Consider the following 20,664-nt stretch of genomic DNA (forward strand, 5'->3'; position numbering starts at 1 on the left):
AAACATCAGCCAGATCTGTGTTCTATCAGAGAATACTGATCACAGCTTACAAAAGAGAAGGGATACTTTCACAAAAATCTACACAATACAACAAATATGAAGTAAAAATTAAATGTTGGTATAAATTACCTTTGGTGAAAACAAAGATAACTTGCATAATGATATATACACCCACAAAGCAGTAAGTTATAAAAATATATATCATCACATCCTTAAGTTTACAATATATAATAATTAGATCAGTGGCTTTTAATCTATTTAAAATCTTGGACCTATAAAGATACCTCGTACAGTGAATCTGAACAGAATGACAATGGACTTTGTTTTTTTTTTTACCCCCACGAATCTCTAAAAACAGTTCCTATGTCCCCTAGCAGCTTGCAAGGCACAGTTTGAACATACAGAATTTGATAAGTGGTAAATATTACTGTCTTTATTTACCTAGTAGTATTGGTCTTCAAAAACAAACCAAACAAGAAAGTACCAAAACAAAAACTACAACAAAAAAAGCTATTAAAACACATAAGCAAATGGCTGTGTATAATGGAAAGCTCAGAAAGCCTGAGAGAATAAAAAAGGAAAACTTGAAAAAAAAAATAGCATAAGGTGGAGTGAGACACTGAAAGGCAGTTTTGTAATGTTGTTTACAAATAATAGGTCACACAGCTCTCCTACTTTTTCTTTTAATTTTGCTGGTTTTATGAATGCATTTGGCTAGCACTCAAAAGAACACATCCATAGACTAATGAGGGTAAAATGCTGGTTCAAAGGAGACACAAGCAAACGGTCTGTCAGCAGAATATTTGCAAACAGTTGAAATCAATAATAAATTCAACCTAACCAAATGTAATGCATACAAACAGAAATTAAAAGACTGAGGCAATTGGCAAATACATAAATGATGTTTCAGGCCACAGGCCATATTTTCTCACATACGTTAGCACATTAAATAGGCTGGCAAGACATTTGCTTCCACTTGAGACACCAGAGAAATAACCGTATGTATTTCCAAAAACAAAAATAACAATCAAGACAATGTTAACAGCATAAATAATTATACATTTATATAAAGCAACTATTTGTAGAAATGTCTGAGTCATCAAATGAAAAATTATAAATTATAACATTATAAATTATAAAAATGTAAAAAATGTAAAAATGTCAGAAAATGTATTTTTAAGGTTGGAAAAATAAATTTAATGTTCCCTATGCATAATATCTACTGTTGATACACACAGAGCAACTACTCCCAAGAAAAATGGCAAATTAAATTAAAACGCATACACCACATCACCAGCACACAGACATTCCCCCTTCTAGGGATTTTTTGTATTTAGGACCAGTGAAACCTTTATACGTATCTATATGGCCAGCATCTAATTTGCAGTTGCACTACGCCTTCCAACTTCCTCCTTGGTGTCACCCAAGCCATCTGGAGGACCTGTACCTGCAGAAGGCTTGGCTTAGCTCGCAGGAGCCGGGCAGCTGGGGTAGGCTTGGCCCTGAGGTCTGTGCAGAGTGACAAGGCCCAGACTGACGAGATCCATCCCAGAACGGGTCAGAGAATGTATAGCTCCAGCCTTTGGCCAGTGTAAAACGTCTGGGCATAACTGTCCCTGCTCGGGAAGGCTGGCACGTGGTCTCCACAGAGGGTAATGGCCACTCTCAACCCTGATGTGAAAGACAAGCATCAGGTGCCAGACCTGATGCTGTGGGCTTTTTATATGACAGGTCATAGCTAGCAGAATAGTTTTAAGACTATACATGACCTAGACCAGGCAATGATGAGAGCATCCTGCCAACTGCTTGCCAGTTGCTTTATGGGTGGCTGCTGCTAGAGTTTCTTAGACCTTGTGATGTGGGCTGGCCTATGAAAACTAAAGACACTTGACTGAAAAAAGTCACAGGTTCCAACTGTCCACCTAAACTGGTCACGATCACTCTTCAGGGCATGTGTTTGCAACCCCAAACTTCTAAGCCTTTGGCTTTATACTGCAAAACACGAAGCCTAAGAGAATTTCAGCACAGTCAACACAACTCCTGCACATTTTAAAGAAATGGGGCTCTAAATCTTGACTTCATGTTTGTCAGCTACAGAAACTTCAAAGGACACTCTGAGAATTCAGATAAGAATGGTATTCAAAATCGTGGAAGTTGAGCTATAGAGGTGTAACCAGTAACTACTCCTCCATTTCTACAGTCCTAAAATTACATTTGGCCCTTTGAAGGCCACCATGAGGCTGAAGTGGCCCCCGGTGACAATGAGTTTGACACCCCTGTCAGATGAAGAAAGACTACTTACGTGGGCTACGGGTGAGGAGAGGGACATCACAGTCTCTGTTTCACTACAAGAATACCAACTGTCAGGACTAAATCTAAAATCACACACGCCATCAGCCGCTTTAAAACAGGCTTAATCAGTCAAGAATCTGTGCTGCCATCATATAAAGCCTGATCCTAGAAGTCTGCTGCACACGCCAAATACATTTTTTGAAATATCAGGCCCCAGCTTTAAGAGGATTTGTCAAACATTCAGAACACAAGTGTATTATCAACTCTGTCCTTGCTGGCGTTACCTGTGTATTGCATAGCTGACAGAAAGAAAAACTACAAAATGCAGAAAATATCCACTAAAATGAAACCTCTTAAATTCACTGGAAACTCCAATGGTTTTCGCTGGGAGGAGGGGGAAGTTTAAAAAAACAAAGTTTAAATGTGATTACAAAAAGGTTGGATAAACCCAACAGAGGATTGTTCAGACACAATCTAACACCCTAAACTCAACTCTGTTTAGCCAAAAAACTAATTAACGGATTAACAAAAGATTAACAAATTAAAGCAATCATTACTTTTAACTCTAAACTCACCAACAAAAAGGAGATAAAATTTTTTCATAACTATCCTAATTTATAATATGATGGAAAACAGGATTGTGCTTTCAGTAAGCAGAATTTTACATTAATACTTCTTAATAAAATAGCAACAAAATAAATTTACAATGTGTTTTGATCTTCAAAATTCTTCAAAAACAGTCATTAATAAAATCTTCATAGTAGTTCCGTAGGATGGTAGGCAGATAAATCCTTTACATTCCACTAAAGTATCCAGCTGTGGAAAGTTGTGCCCTACTAGTTGCCTTTTAAAGATGTTACGGAACAGATTATTTTCTTTTAATAGATATATGTTCAAATTTACTTAAAAAAAAGGGAAAAATAGTTGTACTTCAAACTAATCTCATGGCAATATGAAAATAGGAGCAAACAACTACAAAAGTGTTCACTGTAATTACCTGAACACTTTGTAAATATGTACAGGATACAGGTCACTATATATTTTTAGTAAGAGGAAATCAAATTTATTTCACACTGTACTCCATGTCCATGAATACCTGCTATGCACAACACACCTCATCTACAAAGCCACCATTCACTGAGTATGATCAAACTGACAATGTATAATTGCATTTAACATGTTGTCATTACAGAACACAGAACCCTTCCACGTTTCAAGTGGTTTTTAACCCAAAATATATGCTGTTGTTAAAGTAATAGATACCATGAAGAATATATTGCCTACCCTAAGCAAAATTTTAAATAAAAAATGAAATCCAGCAGTAAGCGTATATGCATGCAAACACGCAAAACATTAGAAAAAACAGACACAAAAGCCATTGCTGTAACCACAAAATATCACTAACAAACTAAAAAAACCCACGTATCATATATACTGCCATCATAACACAGGAAACGCACAGGAATAAGTGTTTTGAAGGCATGTCATCTTAGCCAAGAAAAAAAAAATATAGTTCAGAAAATTCCTAAAAAATTTTCATTGGCTACTTGACGGTCAGCAAGTTAAAATCAGCGTAGCATAGCTTTTGAGGTAATCTACTCACACTTTTCTTCCTCCTTCTTGTAAACTGCCCACCAGGGCCTAAGCTACATTCAATTTTTTACCTCACCTCTACCCACCACTACCAGACTAGGTAGTAAAGAAATGATGGCGGCCTCCCAGAAAAGCTCATTTAATTCATCAGCAGTGAGAGTCATCATTATGTTAATGGTTTAGTAAATTTAAGCTGCATGCAATAAATAGGTTCTTCCCTTCCACTCTAATATCATATTTAGGGCCATCCTTTCAGCTTGCCTTATGTTTTTTTCCAAGTACATAAAATCCTCTGAGAATGAAGCTGGATGAATTTTTACGACACACTGTCATGCACTACTTTTAAACTAATTGGCTCATTTGAATTAACTGGTTATGTAAGATACTTATTGATACAAGCAGAAGCACAGAGCCACGCATGTTTGTGTTTTTTAATATAGAACCAGGTTCCTACAAATACACATGAGCATTGTTAATGAGTTATAACACCAGCAACACCCCCCCCCCCCCCAAAAAAAAACATTAATAGTCAAAATGGAAATAAAGAAACCATTAATACCTTTCACAGAATGACACAAAATCTGTCTCCCAAACACCATGCCATGTTATTAAAAATGTACCTGCTTCTGGTCTTTACTTTCACTTTTGAGAACTCGGATAGGAAGTAAGATGTGTTCCTCATTAGAATAATCCTTGGATGTGCCTTTTATGTGTGCCTTCCAGATTACATTATTTTAGTTTAAAAGCCAAGAAATTAAAAAGTAAACTGTACTAAAGACATAAAACTACAGACACTCTTATGTTAAAAAAAAAAAAAGGACAAAATTCAATCCAAAACGTAAAACAAAAATCCAAAAAAACAAACAACAACAACAACGCCAGCAAAGTTAAGCTCCAATTAAAAGAGAGCTGAATGCATATAACTGGCAGCATTACCAACACCTTCTGTAAAAAAAATGAGAAGAGTTTTGGTGTTTCAATAAATTCTGTAGCCAAATTAATTGCTAGAGATCTAATTCATGTATGCATGTAAATGGGCATGAGAAGAGTTAAGTTTGTTTTGTGACTGTAAAAAGCACGAGATAGATATCCTTGGAAACTAATCCCCACAGTATGAACAGGCACTGTCTGTGCTTGGATTCCCTGTCCTAACCCGTCAGCAAAGCTCAGCCCTATCTGTGGAGAACACTTGGAAAGAGGGTAATTTCACCTCAATCTCTCTGTTGAAATCAGGTTTTAAATTTTATTCCTAAAAGCAAACAAAAACTGAACAGAATTACAAAGGAAAAAATGAAAGATATTGTCATTTTGAAGTTTAAATGCATCCCTCAGCCACGCATGGTACCCTAGTTGTCACCTCCTGGTCGCATTATGCTCAGTCAGATGTGCAAGCACAGCATCCACTCCTAACTTTGCCACATTTCAGCAAGCATGTAATTAAAGGGTGCTGCACCTCTGCCTTCTCCCAAAACCTGACATCCAGCCTGGCCCAGTCCCACATTCATTCCACTGGCTCTGCACCACCTCCAGTGCTGCTGACTAGAGCCAGAAACCCAAGCATGTCCCAGTTCAGGGTTTGACAGCCTGTCCATCACACTCCATCACCATGCTCCGACCTCAGGGTAACCCCTTTTTTTCCTCCAGTTACTTCTCAGACTACCTTAATGCTATCTCCATACGTATATATGTATATACACTTATATGTACATACGAGCACAGGCGCACACACTCAGACACACGACAATTAGGGTAGATCATTTTAAACAATTAATATTTGTGAAACGGATTACTGGTTAACAATCCCAACTGAGACTATATGCTAACAGAAGTCTTAATACTAATGGGTCTCTGGACACACACATACCCTCTGCCAGTGGCAACCAGACTGAACTCACTGGCATAGACAACAACTGACTTGTAGCTGCAGAACAACACCGAAAATGGTTACACAACTCCTAAATGTAAGTTACCAACATATATGGATTCACAAAAAAAAATAAATCTGGATTTTTACTTCACTTTCTAGAAATCTCATGCTGCATACTGTGAAGGTCAATTCTTTTGGAAGAAAGTCTTTTCAATTATTTTCCTGTAGGCTACTGGGCTGTGTTCAAATTGGCACAAACTCATCAGTGGACACTTCTAAGCATGAAACGTAACAACAGTGGTTTACATGTTAATCATAACAATGCAACAGCATCCTTTCAACCATGCTATTATAACATGATTATTCTGTTCAGAAATATAAATCGTAAACAGTTGGCTTTGCTCTTGCACTGCAGAGAATATTCTGCAGTTTCCATCCAGTGGTACAAGATTAATGAAAAGCTAATGGTGCTACACAGCAAAATACAGCAGAAGCCAAAGTTGCACACCCAGTTTGCTGCCTTCAAAAAGGAGCACAACAACTATATTATTCTGCAGAATGACAAAGGGAATCTATCCACCTAAAGAAAATCCTCTTTGTTTTCTTGAAGATAACGTCAAAGGATATTTTCCAAGTATCTTTAACGCCCAAGGGAAAAACGTTGCTTCTCTGCTCCATCAATAATTTATTGCAGGTATGGAAAAGTTGTGTTTCCACAGGAAAAAAAAAATAAAATCACATTTGATGTTACCACATCTTTCCACCTAGTAAAATTGCGATTTTATGTAACAAAATGCATTTTAAACCTACTACATAGTAGTAAGAGGTTAAAATGTAACCAAGAATTAGGAGCTTAAATGAAATTTAGGTCAGTGAATGCAATCATGTTTTGAAGAGCAGTGGAGTGATGTATAGAGCGACCGTTACATATTAATGGCAAACACTGCTTCTTAAAAAGCCTTGTTTCACCTTCCAATGGCGAAGAGTCAATAAAACTGAGCACTTAATTAAACAAAAGCATTCTCATTACTATATTTATACACAATTATTATACACTGTTAGTGCTACTTGTCTGTTCATAAACAGGCCAAGAGCCACGTCATCTAAGCATCAAGAAACACGGTTTTGTCCACGTGTGTAGCGTACTATGTAGCTTCTCACAACAAATAAGTACGATCCAACACCCAAGTTGAACTGTATTTATACAATGCACTTAGCTAAAACATGAAAATAATTGCTTCTTCATACTGCAGTACTGCCATTATGATTTTGTATTGCATGGATATAGCGTTCCTAATGTAAAATCCCATTGTAACTTCATACAAAATTATGAATCTTCACATGCACTCCAATTTAAATAGGACAAGAGGTCATATATTGATTGGCCACACGACAAATAGAAAAGGTCAAGAAATGAGGCCAAACACTGTGATGCCCCTTTTATTACATAAAGTCAACAAGATTATAAAAATGGAAGCCAAATCATCAGAAGCCCATCACCCCAAGCTTCTTTTCCTTCTGAAGTCATACTATTAACTCAGCATAAGAAAGGGACTGGTGGCTGGGACCTGGCCAGAGGATTACAGAGGCAACATACAGGCTGCACGTCCAGCCATATACTCTCCTCTCCTCACACAACAAATGAAGAAATTCCATACATGCTGCAAGAGTCCAATATTTTTAAGGCACCAATTTCACTTAAACTAAATATAAACATGCACGAGAAAAGTGATGCAAAATGCCTGTGCTCCTTAACCTTCAAAACCAGCCTTGTATCCATACTTAAACTATCAGTTAAGCTTGCTGAAGCAAATTTTGTATTTCCATGGAATTACTAAATATTAGTAACTATTATTTATAAATCTCTGTTTAGGATCAATCTCTACACACAAAGAAAACTGGCAAGAAACTATGACCTTGTCTTAAGAGGCTGAACATCCTTCTTTGATTCCGCCTAATTTTTACATAGTCCTAACTTCAGGAAGTTCTTGTATTTGTAAAACAAAATACCATCAGTCATTTTTAAATGAAATTCCATTTTACTAATGACCAGACTGCCACCAAAAACAAACAGCCAAAAAAACAAACCCGCTCAGTAAACAACACCAAACTTAAAATATCATCTTGTCTACCAAAGAAAAGAAAAATAACCTAAACCCCATTTTTCAACTTTGGACATTTGTTTCAGTATCATTAAAATGACAGATTTTGTATTGACAGGAAGGCTGCTGGAACTATGACTCTACATAGGAATAATGTTTTTGTTTAATTTCAACCAACTCGTCCAAGTAGGCCATTTGGTAGAAACCTATAAATGGCACCCAGGGGGTCTGGGTTCTTGCTGTAAAGAGGTCAGCTATTTCCTCCTAACTAAAAATAGGCAAGAGGGGGAAGGGAAGAGGGAATGGAGTTTAATTTAGCAACTGAAAAAAAGTTTACAAAATTACTTCCATCTTGCCTCATAATGAAGATTATGAAAAAAATAATCTGCCCTCAAGAGTTACAAAACCTCGATTGTTTTACAGGCAGGCTGGTGTTCATCATCAAAAATAATAATAGGAATTAAACAAGCTAATAGTGAAGAGAATGCAGGGTACAGATCGCATGTTGTGAAGGGGACACCCGCACCCTCTTTGCACAGAGCAGCCAGATTTATCGGCAGCAGCACTGCCAGGTGTTAACAACCCTCCTCTCTCCTACCAGCTGAGGTCACGCTGTTGTCCCGCAGATAAGGCACCACAATCAGCTGCTCTTCCCCTGAGTCAGTTTTTTCCACCATTTACCCTCCTGGCTTTTTGTCTCCCTCACTTACTCACATTACAACTTTTTCAGGGCAAGAACTGTCATGTACAATATTCCCAAAATGGTCCCAATTCAAATGAGGGCCCCTTGGCACCACTAAAATATAAACAACATCGGTTCAATACTGACTACAGCATGGATTCTAGCACTAGACTGTAGCAGTATCCAACAGAAAACACCAAGAGTTCATGGCACTGAAGCGCTCACCCACCCGCTATCTACAGCAATCGCCAGGCTAAAGCCCTGGGTCAGGTCTTCCAGACCCGTTTCCACAATGAACTGAACCCAGCATATTACTGAATCCCAGGCACATTGCACTGCTGACTTAGCTACTGAGAAACAACATCCCGTCCGTGCTGAAGGACATTCTCTACTCCTTCCTAGCTCTGGGATGTAAGGCTTTCAATGACTGCCGTGGCCAGAGGAGCCTCTGCTCAGGAACCTCTTCCAGGAGGCAACAGCCCATGAGATACAGCAAGTGGACAACAGGTTTACTTCTGGCCCCAGAAATCGGAAAAACCCACCTCTAAATCCACGACAGGACCAAATTGGGCAAACTGGTGGGGCAGAAGCCTGACAATTCCAGGAACAGACATGTCCCCCTTCCCTATCAAAAATTTAACTTATTTTTGCAATTTTGATACTCTTATTGTGGAGGATACTTGCCACCCACTGAAAAGAAGAACAAGTAGCACAACTCACAGCAGCAGCATGGCAAAGGACATTGGAATTGTCTTACTTAATTGGGTGGGGGAAGGGCAGAGGATGTATTCAGATGATAACTTATCTGCACAGGGTTGGGGTTTTTTTTTGTCGTATGTGACTTGGACAGCTGTGTAGTTGACAGTGTTTACATGTATGTGTAGTTTTTAATCCTCTTTGCTTCTGAAACACACTTTTTCATCTTAGGGGGACGGAAAACAACCTTGGTTGTTGCCTAGCTTGATGAAGGTGTTAAACCGAGATGACTACAACAGCTCGGCTCAAATCTCCACCAGTTTTACCATTATTACATGTAGCCCAAGAAAGGTTTAATGTACTTTTAATGTGACAGCCTCCGCCCCCTCTCACTTCACTTTCCTTTTTCCTCCCACCCCCTCTACAAACCTTCTGCTGGAAAGCTTCCTTTTTTTACTATCTGTGTCATTGAGATGTTGCAATTATCTATAATTAAAAAAAAAAAAACAAAAACAAAAACAACAACAAACAGTGCAAAACACACTAGGACAATCCTGCTCTCTTGCCAACAACATCTGCTATCACAGAATGAATATATTTACTTCAAAACCTGCCCTGTGTCTCTGTATCTGACAGCACACTGACTATACGACAGGAAGAGGCCTAAATCCAGCATGTGCAACCACATGGTAGGCAAGGTATAATATATGATGTTAAATCTTGTATATGCCACACAAGCAGTCTCAGTTAAAGAACTGCTAATAAATGCACTAAGCAAGAAAGATATTACATTATATTTGTCACGAGTAAAGACCTTGTATTTATTACCTACAATCAGATTTCCCTCTGGCACAATATATTTATTTTCATACTATTAGCCTAAAATACCAGTCTTGACATTTTAATTTTACACTCCATTTTATACCAATCTTCACTTGAGGAGTGCGCTTTTCAATGGAGTATTTCAGTTTTCTGCAACACTATGCTGCAATATTTTCTTTTTTTCGTGAAACACTCGATGAGCTCCACCAAACACATTTCCCCTCCCCCACCAGCATACACACTTTAAGACTTGAGCATCAAGAAGGGAAAAACACCGTACAAATCCTCGTGGAGAACAGCAAGAGACATGTTAAGACAACATAAAGGAAAACCTTTATTCAGTCTAAACACCGACTTTGAAAAATTACTATGCAAGCCTAACTTTTAGGGTGTGGCTTTGTGGTGTTCAATGCCCACACCCCCCCCCTTTTTGTGCCGTGCAGGATGTCTACTTGAGAACCCAACAACATATAATTAAATAGGTCAAGGGTCACTCCCTTTACATCACACCAATATTTATCCTCGCACCGCACCGAACCGAAACATCAGACCGACCGCCGAAGATTAAACCAGCACCACAAAATGGGGAACAAGGCTGGGCGTGCTGACAGCAGCTGAGGGAAAAGGTGTCCACCGGCTTCCCGCCCCAAGGGTGGCTGCACCCAGCGCCCCAATGCACAGCCGTCCCCCTTGCGGAAACTGCACCGACGCCGGGCAAGCCGGGCCTGGAGCGAACCGGTGTGCAACAGGTCTGCAACCCCGCTCCCCCCGCAGCGCCCAGTGCCACCCCCGGGGCTCCCCCGGCAGCACCCCCGCCCCCTCCATCAGCCTCCAGCCCCAGTAACGGGCCGGGCAACAGCGCACATCACCGGGGTGTGGGGGGAAAGATGGGGGGCGAGGGGGGGATTAACTTGTTTACCTACTTGGAAGTAAACTTCCATGTACGGGAGCGACCGGCCCCTCCGCCCGCTGCTGATTCAAGCCCTGGCGATGAATGAGATCCCCTCCCCCACCCGGGCTCTGCAAACTCCACACTTGAGCGTGAATACCTCGCATTTTTCCCCCCACCGAGCAATTTTTTTTTTTTTTTAAAGGAAAAAATGATGCATTAGAATACTATCTCAGGACTAGGGAGCCGCTCCACAAACTGCCCTCCCCACCCCGGGGTGGGTCAATGGGTTCTCGCCCCGCTCGGGGGGCAGACGAAATCGCACCCGCCACAGAGACGGCAGCCCTGAACACATCACCTCGGCCCAGCGCTCCCGCGAAACAAACCCAAATAGCCCCCAAAACGCCCCAGTTCAAAAAAAAACTTCGTCATAACAGGCATCGGCTGAGCGACCCCCCACTTCTCCTCCCCAGCCCCCCTCCCCGGGCGGGTCAGCCCGCCGAGCCAGGGCAGGCTGCAGAGGGGACGTGTGGGGCGGCGGGCTGGGTTCGGGGGGCTGCACCGGCGAAGGACGTTTGTCACCTCTCCGCGCGTAAGAGAGAGGAAAACACACACACACCAGGATGAATAATCCGCCTCGGAAACTCACCTCGCTCAGCGGGCGTTAAAGGCACAGCTCCCGCGGGCGGCGGGGGGAAAGCCTCAACTTCTGCGGGCGGCGCTGGCGGAGACTTTCCCCTCACTTGCCGCGCATGGTGCAACTCCTCTTCCCCCGGGGTCCCGGCCAGCCTGCGAGGAGACTGTAAATCCCCCCTCGCCGCCGCCGCCGCACACGCCTCCTCCTCCCCCTCCGCGCGCACAGGCGGCACAAGGAAGTCCCGGAGAGTGGGAAGGGGAAAACGGAAAGTTTTGGGGCGGAATGGCGGTCAGGAGGTGCCGCCGCTCGGCACGGCTCAGCCGGCGGGGTGGGGGTGGCGGGGGGGTTGGGGGGGGACACACGATGGTTGGGCCGGTGCGGGCGCGCGGCGGCGGCGGGAGCGCGGCGCTGAGGGGGAACCGGCCGCACCCGGGGCCCGCCGCCGCCGCCACCACTACCGGGCGGGAGGCAGGGAGGGGAGGGCGGGTGGAAGGTGGGGGGTGGGACACCGGGGGTCGAGCGGCGGAGTCCGGTGGGGTGAAGAGAGACCGGGAGTGAGGGAGGGGGTGGTCGAACCTGCCGCGCCCTCCCCCACCTGAGTCCCGCGCACCCCCAGGCACACGGGGACACGCAACTCGAGACACAGCGGGTGTCCCCAGCGCCGCCAACGCCCCTCGGGGTGCCCTCAGGTAACTCCTGCCGCTCGCTTCCACGCGTTATTTTCAGTATTGTTGTGCTTTCACGCCCCCCCAACCCGTAACAGAAACCCAGTGACAAACCAAGCACACATACACCCCCACGCACACGGAGGACAACCTGCACCCTCCCCCAGCCCGCCGAGCGGTGCGGCGGCGTTAACCTTGTGCAGGGCCGGCAGCCAGCAGCAGAGCCGCCCCGCGCGGCTGGGGGCACGCGTTGCCCACGGCCGCCCTCCCCCACGCACGTACAGCGCCCGCAGCAGCCACCCGGGCCCTGGCACACGCTGCTGCCGGCCCGCTGGGCAGCGCCTGTTACCATCGCTATTATTATTTATGATTTAAGCTCGGGGCTGGCGGGGGTGCACGGAAAGGCCCCCGCAGAGGCCACCCGACATGGAGCCGGAGGCACGTTGCCTCACGCACATAAAACACGAGGAACGCATCGTTATTATCGGTTACTGTGACGTTTTGTTTCGCACAGGGTGCAACGGCCCACACGGGGCCACGCTGCGCTCCCTGGCCCGGCACAACGCGTGCTTCCCGGTCCCCGCTCCTCTCTCTCCCTGGGGCCGCCGGAGATGCACACACAGGCCGGGCTGCGGGCAGCACCCCCCGGGGCGCTGGGGGGTTGGTGGGGCTGACGCGGCCTCCATAGCTGTGAATCAGCAGAAAACGGGCTTTATTGCCCGCCGGTGGGAATGCAGCACCCGCGGACAGACACGCTGCCTCTCTGCAGCCTCCGTCGTGCCCGCTCCGTCCCCCCCCTCCCCACCCCCACGGGCGGCGGTAGCGCCGCGCAGCTCCGCGCCGGGCGGATGATGCAACGCGGCCCGGGCTCCATGTGCTTTCCCCTCCCCCTCCGCGGCGTGTTTTTTTTTCCGCCTGGAGGGTCACCCGGCGGCTGATTGATTCTCCTTTCGCCCTGCTCAGTCATTCGGGGTTGGAAAGTAAATAACAAGTTGACATCATTACCGCGCTCCGCAGTGCCCCGCCGCGCCGCTACCGCGCGGCGACGAGTAGCTGCGCACGCAAAAACAAAAAGCCTCGCCGCACCGGGCCCAGCCCCTGGGACCGCACCTGCCCGCCGCCCCCCAGCACAGCGGGGCCCGGGGCCGGCGCCCCCCCGACCTCGGCTCGTACCTCCACAGCGCTGGAGTGGGGTTCCGGCCGGTTGCAGGGAGCCGCCGCGTTTGTTGGTGGTGGTTGCAGCTCCGCGAACCCCCCCTCCCCCCCCTCCCCGCCCAACCCCCACCTCGGCCTCATGGCTAATGTCATGCAAATAATAAGATTATCTGGATGTTGCCTGGGTGTCTGCCTCGGTGGGCTGATCCCGGTGACAGCGAGACTCGCTCGGCACCGAAAGTCGTATTTATTATTGTCGTGGTTTTGATTTTTTTTGTTTCCTCTAAATGACCTTTCCACTTTTTTTTTTTTTTTTGGTCTTATTTTGACATTAAAGGGAATTTCCTGCTCATTATACATTTAGCCCAAAGCCTACGTATGTGCTGTCGCCAAGCGTACATATGGAAAAATATGATGTAATCCAAGGCAGCACAACAAAGATCATTGCTACATACATTCACGTATGTGTTGAAACGAGAACTCTCGAAACACTGGGAAATGTTATTGCGGGCTCATGTGATTCATTTTCGTATTTGGAGCCTAGAGACTGCAGCACAAGGCCATCAGCGCTTAAGCTGACATACCAACAAATGTCTAATGTTCTAAATAAGCTCCCATTCCACTTTTTTTCAAAAATAAAACCTACATTAGGTTCTTATTACTTGACAATGTAAACAAACAGAAACCCTCTCCAGATTTATAGTGAGACGGCACTGAATTTTTACTTCTTGTGCTTTTTGCTTATTTGCTTGCTTTTAAAGTGCTATGGGCTTACAAATGAAGTAAGCTCGTCAGAAAATGCTTGCAAGTCAAGACCTGTGTAGCTTCTGAGGCTTGGTCATCCAGTAAAGAGGCTGGGACCATTCCCACTCCTGCATTCTCTCTCTAGGAGACCTTATTGCAGCCTTTCATTATTTAAAAGGGGACTATAAGAAAGGTGGGGACAGACTTTTTAACAGTGCCTGTTGCAACAGGACAGGGGGTAATGGTTTTAAACTAAATGACGGAAGATTCAGGCCAGACACCAGGAAGAAGTTTTTTACAATGAGGGTGGTGAAGCACTGACCCAGGTTGCCCAGAGAGGTGGTAGATGCCCCGTCCCTGGAGACATTCCAGGCCAGGCTGGACGGGGCTCTGAGCAACGTGATCTAGTTGAAGATGTCCCTGCTCAGTGCAGGGGGTTGGACTAGATGACCTCTGAAGGTCCCTTCCGACCCAAACTATTGTATGATTCTACTAATTAAGCTCTTACTCCCTCTTACTCTGGTCCTGGCAGCTCAGCCTGGCCAGGCAAGCTCAGCACTGGGACACTGGTGTTGCATCATTGGAGGGCTGTGTGGCTGGGAAGCACCAGGGCAGGGGGATGTCTCCAGCAGCAGCCCCAGTGAGAGGCGGCATTACAGATCTATCCTGGCCGGTGCAGCCTTCCAAGACATGGGCTTGATTTTTCACTGCTGAGGAGCAGCATGTGCTCATCCTACACTGCCTGGATGCTCTGGCCACGTAACCTAGTTTGAACCTCTGGCTCAGAAAGCCGTGGGGTCCCAGCTGGGCACCCAGCTCATCCCAGGTTGGCCAGAGCCCAGCCACATGCGCTCTTCTGCTGAACGGGCAGGGAGATGGGGCTGGTCAAGAAAAGATGGGGTGGTGGGGAGCAGGAGGTATTGCCACAGCAGGGAAGTTACACTGCAGCATCATATGGATATGATCAAGTGACTTTTTCTCTCAGTTTTAACAGGGCACAATTGCTGCTCATGAGCAAGGCAGTGTGAGTCCTGCAGGAAGCAAGCCAGGGCTGCCCACCTCTCCTCGCTTTCTGAACTGGTTCCTACGGCCCATCCGAGTTGTCTGTATGTCTGTCCATTGCTGCGTCTGAGCAGCAGCAGCGAGGGCAGGCATGGACCGGGCAGGCTGCAGCTGACCCTTGGGGAGACCAGGTTAAATATTGATGTGATGCTTGCTGAGAACTTAAAATGAAGTCTGTCAAGGGACGTGCTTTTTTCAAGCTTTCCTTGGCTAAAGGGAGAAGCACAGAACCCATGAGAAAGACTTGGGGTTTTTCAATGAAAATTAAAAAAACCCTCCAACTATAAAGTGATGGTAGAATAAAAGATAAAAGAGTGAATTGCTGCTCTGGCCCTTAGAATAGTTTTGGCCTTTGTGTGACAGAAGACCCCAAAGTGACCATATATAAAAGAAATCACCAGGTTTTTAAGAGGTTTTTCTTTCAGTTTCATAACCCGTGATGCAGCGACAGTGATCAGCAGTGGTGCTGCGGCCCTGAAGCTCCGCACCAAGGAAGCCAGAGCTGCGGTTTCTTACCCTCATTAAAATGGAAACCCAAACCTGAAACAATCAAAGTGAAGGGCTAGCAGGGTGGCCTACTGTGGAGATAATGGGATCATAAGACAAAATATTTTGCATTTTAAAAGATGAAAGCCATTGTTATTTTTCTAGTGCTTCATCATCATGTATTGTGTTGGTAACTGTTTCTAACTATGTTTTCCCCTTACACCATGTTTTTCTGTTCTCTGACTATACAGGTGAAACAAAAATTCTCCTGAATAAGCAAATCACTCAAAAATAAACAATTCTACTTTTATGTAGTTAAAAATTCTCACACACACTCAAAAAAAGTCTGAAATACAGATTAATTATTTACTCCTGTTATGAAATGTAAAAACTGTGGAGGTGCTGATCTCATTAAGTTTTTAAGAGAATTAATATAGAAACTTTTGACATGATAGTGAAAACTGAATTGGTGTTTTAACTTGGACAGATGCCTCAGGACTATTTAGATACAGGTGCAGTTTGCAATCCTTGTGTTGCAATACATAGATATTCTATAAACTGAAATGTGACATGTTAGGCACTTAGTTCTGCGACACTCTGAAATATGTTAAACATAAATGCTTAGCTTTCCTGTTATGAGTTGTCCTGCCAGACAGTTTATGGTGGGAAAGTAAAAAGCATATTATTATTATTGGTTTTGCTGTTAGTGTTATTAGTGTTATTGTTTGGAGTTTTTAGCACATTTCTGGTGGCAAGCTTTGATTTGTAGTTTGTGAGCATCTTTACAGTATTTGATATTTTTCAGATAAATGTCCTAATAAGAGTTATCCATGTAAGCAACTGCTCTGCAGCATCAAAAAACAGTTTCTTATTTTCCCACTTGTTAATATCAAGAGTTTCAATTTGAAAAGGAAATTCTGATTGACTAAGATATTTTCAGGAACTGAGATCATCACTGGGATATTTTTTCTTCATGTGTTACTTCATTGATGTCTTTGGACCAGACTGAAAGCTTTTGCTTATTTCACAAACACTTGTGCAAGCAGACCTCTTGAGTAAAACAACACCATAAAAAATCAAAAAGCAAAGCGGGAGACCTTATTTCAAAGTTTTTGGAAGGCAAGACTGCCAAAAATGTTTTGGTTTTGTAAAGCAAGCACAGTCTGATCCTTTTTCTAGCCTCTCTACCCTTTTTCTCATGATAGTTTGCTTCATGTGGCTTATAATACCTGCATTTTCTGGCAACATTTTTTCATCTGCCTTTTTGAGACATGGAGATCTAGATTCCTTGGGCTCTAATAAGAATTCAGGCTAATCTAGAAGGAATCTAATAGTTTCTGATAAGAATTTTGATGTTATTACCCAGCTGAAGAGGTTTCAAACCAGGATATGCTGTTTGTAGTTTCTGCCCTTTGCCATTATACAATCAATGCACATCTTCTGCTGCTCAGGGATGCTGCTTATTAGGTAAGAGTTACACTGAGTGTAGTTCTGCTTCTTTGTATAAGGTGATAAGAACATAGTCAGTGATTCTTCCAAACTGCAGTTGCAAAAATCTGAATACATTAGGACAACACTCCTATTTACTATATGAAAGATATTGTTTAGTATGTGGAACACGTGTAATTGTTATTACTTAAGGTAAAATAAATCAGAAACTTTGATGTATGTAATCTATACTCCTCTGATCTATTTAGTGGGCTGACATGAAGGGCTGAGCTAGCTATATGGGTCCCTTAGGATCCTCAGATGGAACAGAGATTTTTTTATGTTGCTCTAATTTACTCTTGGAGACAGTTTGGCCTCCTGCCAGTCTGGGATAGAAAGAAGAGGGAGGTGATCATCTCTTTCTTTGTCTTCTCTCATCTACACAGTGTTGCATGGTCCCAGCTGTGCTTCATTAATGCCTGGGACAGCTTATGATTTCAAGCTTTTTGGAGAAGAAAGTAGTTGTACCTAGGAGCTGGCTGCAGGAAGTGAAACACCTGGAGTTAACGGGATCAGATCTCCTGCAGTGAAGCCAGACTTGGTCAGAGGTTGTGCTACGGATGTGAGAGGTGTTAGCAATCCCCCTTAGTTGCATGGGTATTCTGGAGGTGTACAAGTCCTGAGCGTTGTGATGGTGCTGTCAGATGTCTCCTCTTATCCTGTGAGGAAAACTTCGCACTCTGAGGCCAACAGCAGGAGCAGCCCTGCTGGCACGCTTCTCAAAGTGGCTAAAGCCAGGTGGGAACCGGGAGCCTACCCTTGGAGAAGACCTAATCTTCCCGAAGAGTTCTTGTTAAGACAGGTTGTAGAAAGAGCCCAGTGGGGACTTTGCCAGGAAAGCCTCAAGGAGAACCCTGTCCCTCTCATAAGCAGTGCACATGCAGAAGAATAAGCAAACAAGTTTCAGGGAACAAGACGTGTCTGTATCCAGATAAGCAAGTAGCTCTGTGCAGGTGGGTAGGATGAAACAGTGGTTGTAAGGACCAAACATCTGCATAGCACCAACACCAGCCTCCAGATGCCTCTCAGGGCTGGCGGTGTCTGTCCCCAGGCTGGTCCTGCAGACCGCCTGGCAGTGCTGGAGCACCCTGGACACACTTCTGAGGTGCACCAGTTGAGTTAGTTTCACCCAAAGGGAACCCAGTTCTGCTCAGAAACCACTCTGCTCTGCGGACCAAAGCACAGCACAGGGGGAGAGTCAGGAGAGTAATTCAGAAATGCACCCCTGATTTAGACCAAGAACAGTACAGATAGGTCCCTGTTTCTATTGACATTGCATTGTATAATATTTTACACTTTAAAAGGTTCCCTATAATTCAGTGGTATTACTCAGGATTTAAAGCATCACTCACTGTTGTGAAATGTAAGATATATGCATTGCTTCACTTGCCAAATGCAAAATTTTGGGTTCGAGAATTCTAAAATGGATTTTCTTTACGCAGTCTCTATGGCTACTGATGCGCACAAGGTATGCTGTATCATTTTGAGATGCAAGCTGCCATTTTTGGGAACAAGGAATAGAGGGGTGAAGAATTCTGAAGAAACTCATATACCTAATGCTAACACTGGCAAGAAATAACCTGACTGGGAGCACCTCATGTGGTGCCATGGCCAAAAGAGCTGCTGTGATTACTGAGTACACAGAGAGGGACGTGTAAAGGAGAATAGAGCTTATACTATCTCTCTGCTTAGCGCTGGTGGTGTGACTGCTACTGAAGTAATCCCATTCAATTATCTGCACTGCAAGAAGGATGATAAATTGGAGGAACTACAGAGTACTGATAATGACGAAAGCATTGGAAAATAGCTTATTTTTAAAGATAGCGATCTGTTTGACTTATCACTGAAGTAACTCAACCCTCTGGAAGAACCAACATGTGGGAAAAGAGCTGGCAAAAGACTCTTCAGTCTATCACACAAACAGGGAGATCTAAAGCTCGAAGTTACAACCAAAGCAACAGGTTTTTAAGGACAAAGAAAACTAACCAGTGACACAGCCCGTGTGGCTATTCTCTAACTTGGAATCTTAAATCAAGCAGGGCTACTGAGGCACCAAGAAGTCCTATGGCCCATGTTATGACATTACATGTTTGGAGCAAACTGTTGCAGTGGTGCTTTCTAGCCTTAAAATCTTAAAACACAGACCTCTGGGAAATGGTACTTTTGAGAAGCCGAAGTGTGGTTGGCTTACTATTTACCTATTAATGTATTTAATACAAATCTCCATTAAAACAGTTGTTGATATCCTGACAACAGAGAAGTTTTACTTTGCCTTACAAATTGCACACACGTTATTTCTACAGGTGTGTGCAAAGTGTCGGTCTTTCTGTTTTTAACAGGAATAGCTTTGTACAAAACAAACATTTTCCCTGAAGTTTTGGGATTTTTTGTTTTCATATTCCAAAAGTTTCCTCTGGGACCTTATTCAAGAAACAGTAGAAACAAAGAAAAGTATAATATACAAACCCATCGCTCTAGCAGTAAACAAAGCTATTACAAGAGTAATGAGACAGACCTGCTTTTCAGTCTTAAATTCCGTGTGGCTGTAGTTGACCTCATAGAGTTTACAGCGGCCGTTCACAGGGTCCAGTGCTCTACGTGGACATGACCAAAATGTGTGAGAGAGAGAAGAAACTCAGCTCATTTTGTATGATTAAATCCAAACCACAATACTAGTAAATGTTTAAAAGTATTCAAAATGCAGTAAAAATTAATATTTAAAAATTCAAACTATACTTCCTAGTTCCACGCTTTGGCCAGCTGTATTTAAAAAAAACCTGGGTATTTAAATAAAAAACTTTCAGGTACCAAATCTGCGTTAGTCTCTGTCTTGTTCCGCTTGAACTCAACAGTGGTTTTGCCACTACTTCAATGGGACCATAATAAGGCACTTCACTTTCAATACCTTAAAACTACTGGAAAAACAGTGGATACAATAGGGTTGAGTGCACCTCTAATAAGTAATCTTTTTTTCGTACTATTGCAGTTCCTAGATAACAAAGAAAGCCATTTGAAAGACTCAGCAGCAATGGAGAAACAGGTTTGATAATCAGTACGAATCTCCATTACAATCAAAATGACTCCTTAATTCCTTACTGTCTTTACTCTCAAATCAAGTATTCCTATTTCATTTGTCAGTGCTGCTAAGTGTGAAGTTCCTTCCTTCCTTCCTTCCTTCCTTCCTTCCTTCCTTCCTTCCTTCCTTCCTTCCTTCCTTCCTTCCTTCCTTCCTTCCTTCCTTCCTTCCTTCCTTCCTTCCCTCCTTCCTCCTTCCCTCCTTTCTTCCTTTTTCTTCCTTCCCTCCTTCCCTCCCTCCTTCCCTCCCTCCTTCCCTCCTTCCTTCTTCCCTCCCTCCCTCCTTCTCTCCTTTCCTCCATTTCCTCCTTTTCATTGAATCCTACAGTTCCAACGCTTCCTTTAATGATGGTATTAGAAACACAAGTGAGGAAAGATAGCAGGAATGAGGTAGTTTCTGTATGCCCCT

The 20,664-nt window shown here is 43.8% G+C and overlaps 1 protein-coding gene and 1 long non-coding RNA gene across 8 annotated transcripts in view; one reads left to right on the forward strand and one right to left on the reverse strand.

Moving 5' to 3' along the window:
• The window catches only part of TBL1X (transducin beta like 1 X-linked), a 202,917-nt gene extending 190,832 nt beyond the window's left edge, over positions 1-12,085 (reverse strand). For 5 of the 6 annotated variants that reach the window (XM_021287590.2, XM_065073658.1, XM_005502530.3 and 2 more), the window contains exon 1: positions 11,593-12,085. The gene's annotated coding sequence lies outside the window, so the exon portion shown is untranslated. Of the gene's footprint in view, positions 1-10,977; positions 11,530-11,592 lie in introns of those variants that run through there. The other variant, XM_065073629.1, reaches the window with a different exon arrangement.
• Positions 12,086-12,661: 576 nt separating this feature from the next.
• Positions 12,662-20,664, forward strand: part of LOC110358824 (uncharacterized) — a 53,417-nt gene continuing 45,414 nt past the window's right edge. For both annotated transcript variants that reach the window (XR_002413586.2, XR_010474631.1), the window contains exon 1: positions 12,662-20,220. This is a non-coding gene — a long non-coding RNA (uncharacterized LOC110358824). The remainder of the gene's footprint in view (positions 20,221-20,664) is intronic.

Source organism: Columba livia, chromosome 1 (assembly GCF_036013475.1).
Source record: "Columba livia isolate bColLiv1 breed racing homer chromosome 1, bColLiv1.pat.W.v2, whole genome shotgun sequence".
Taxonomy (NCBI): Eukaryota; Metazoa; Chordata; class Aves; order Columbiformes; family Columbidae; genus Columba; species Columba livia.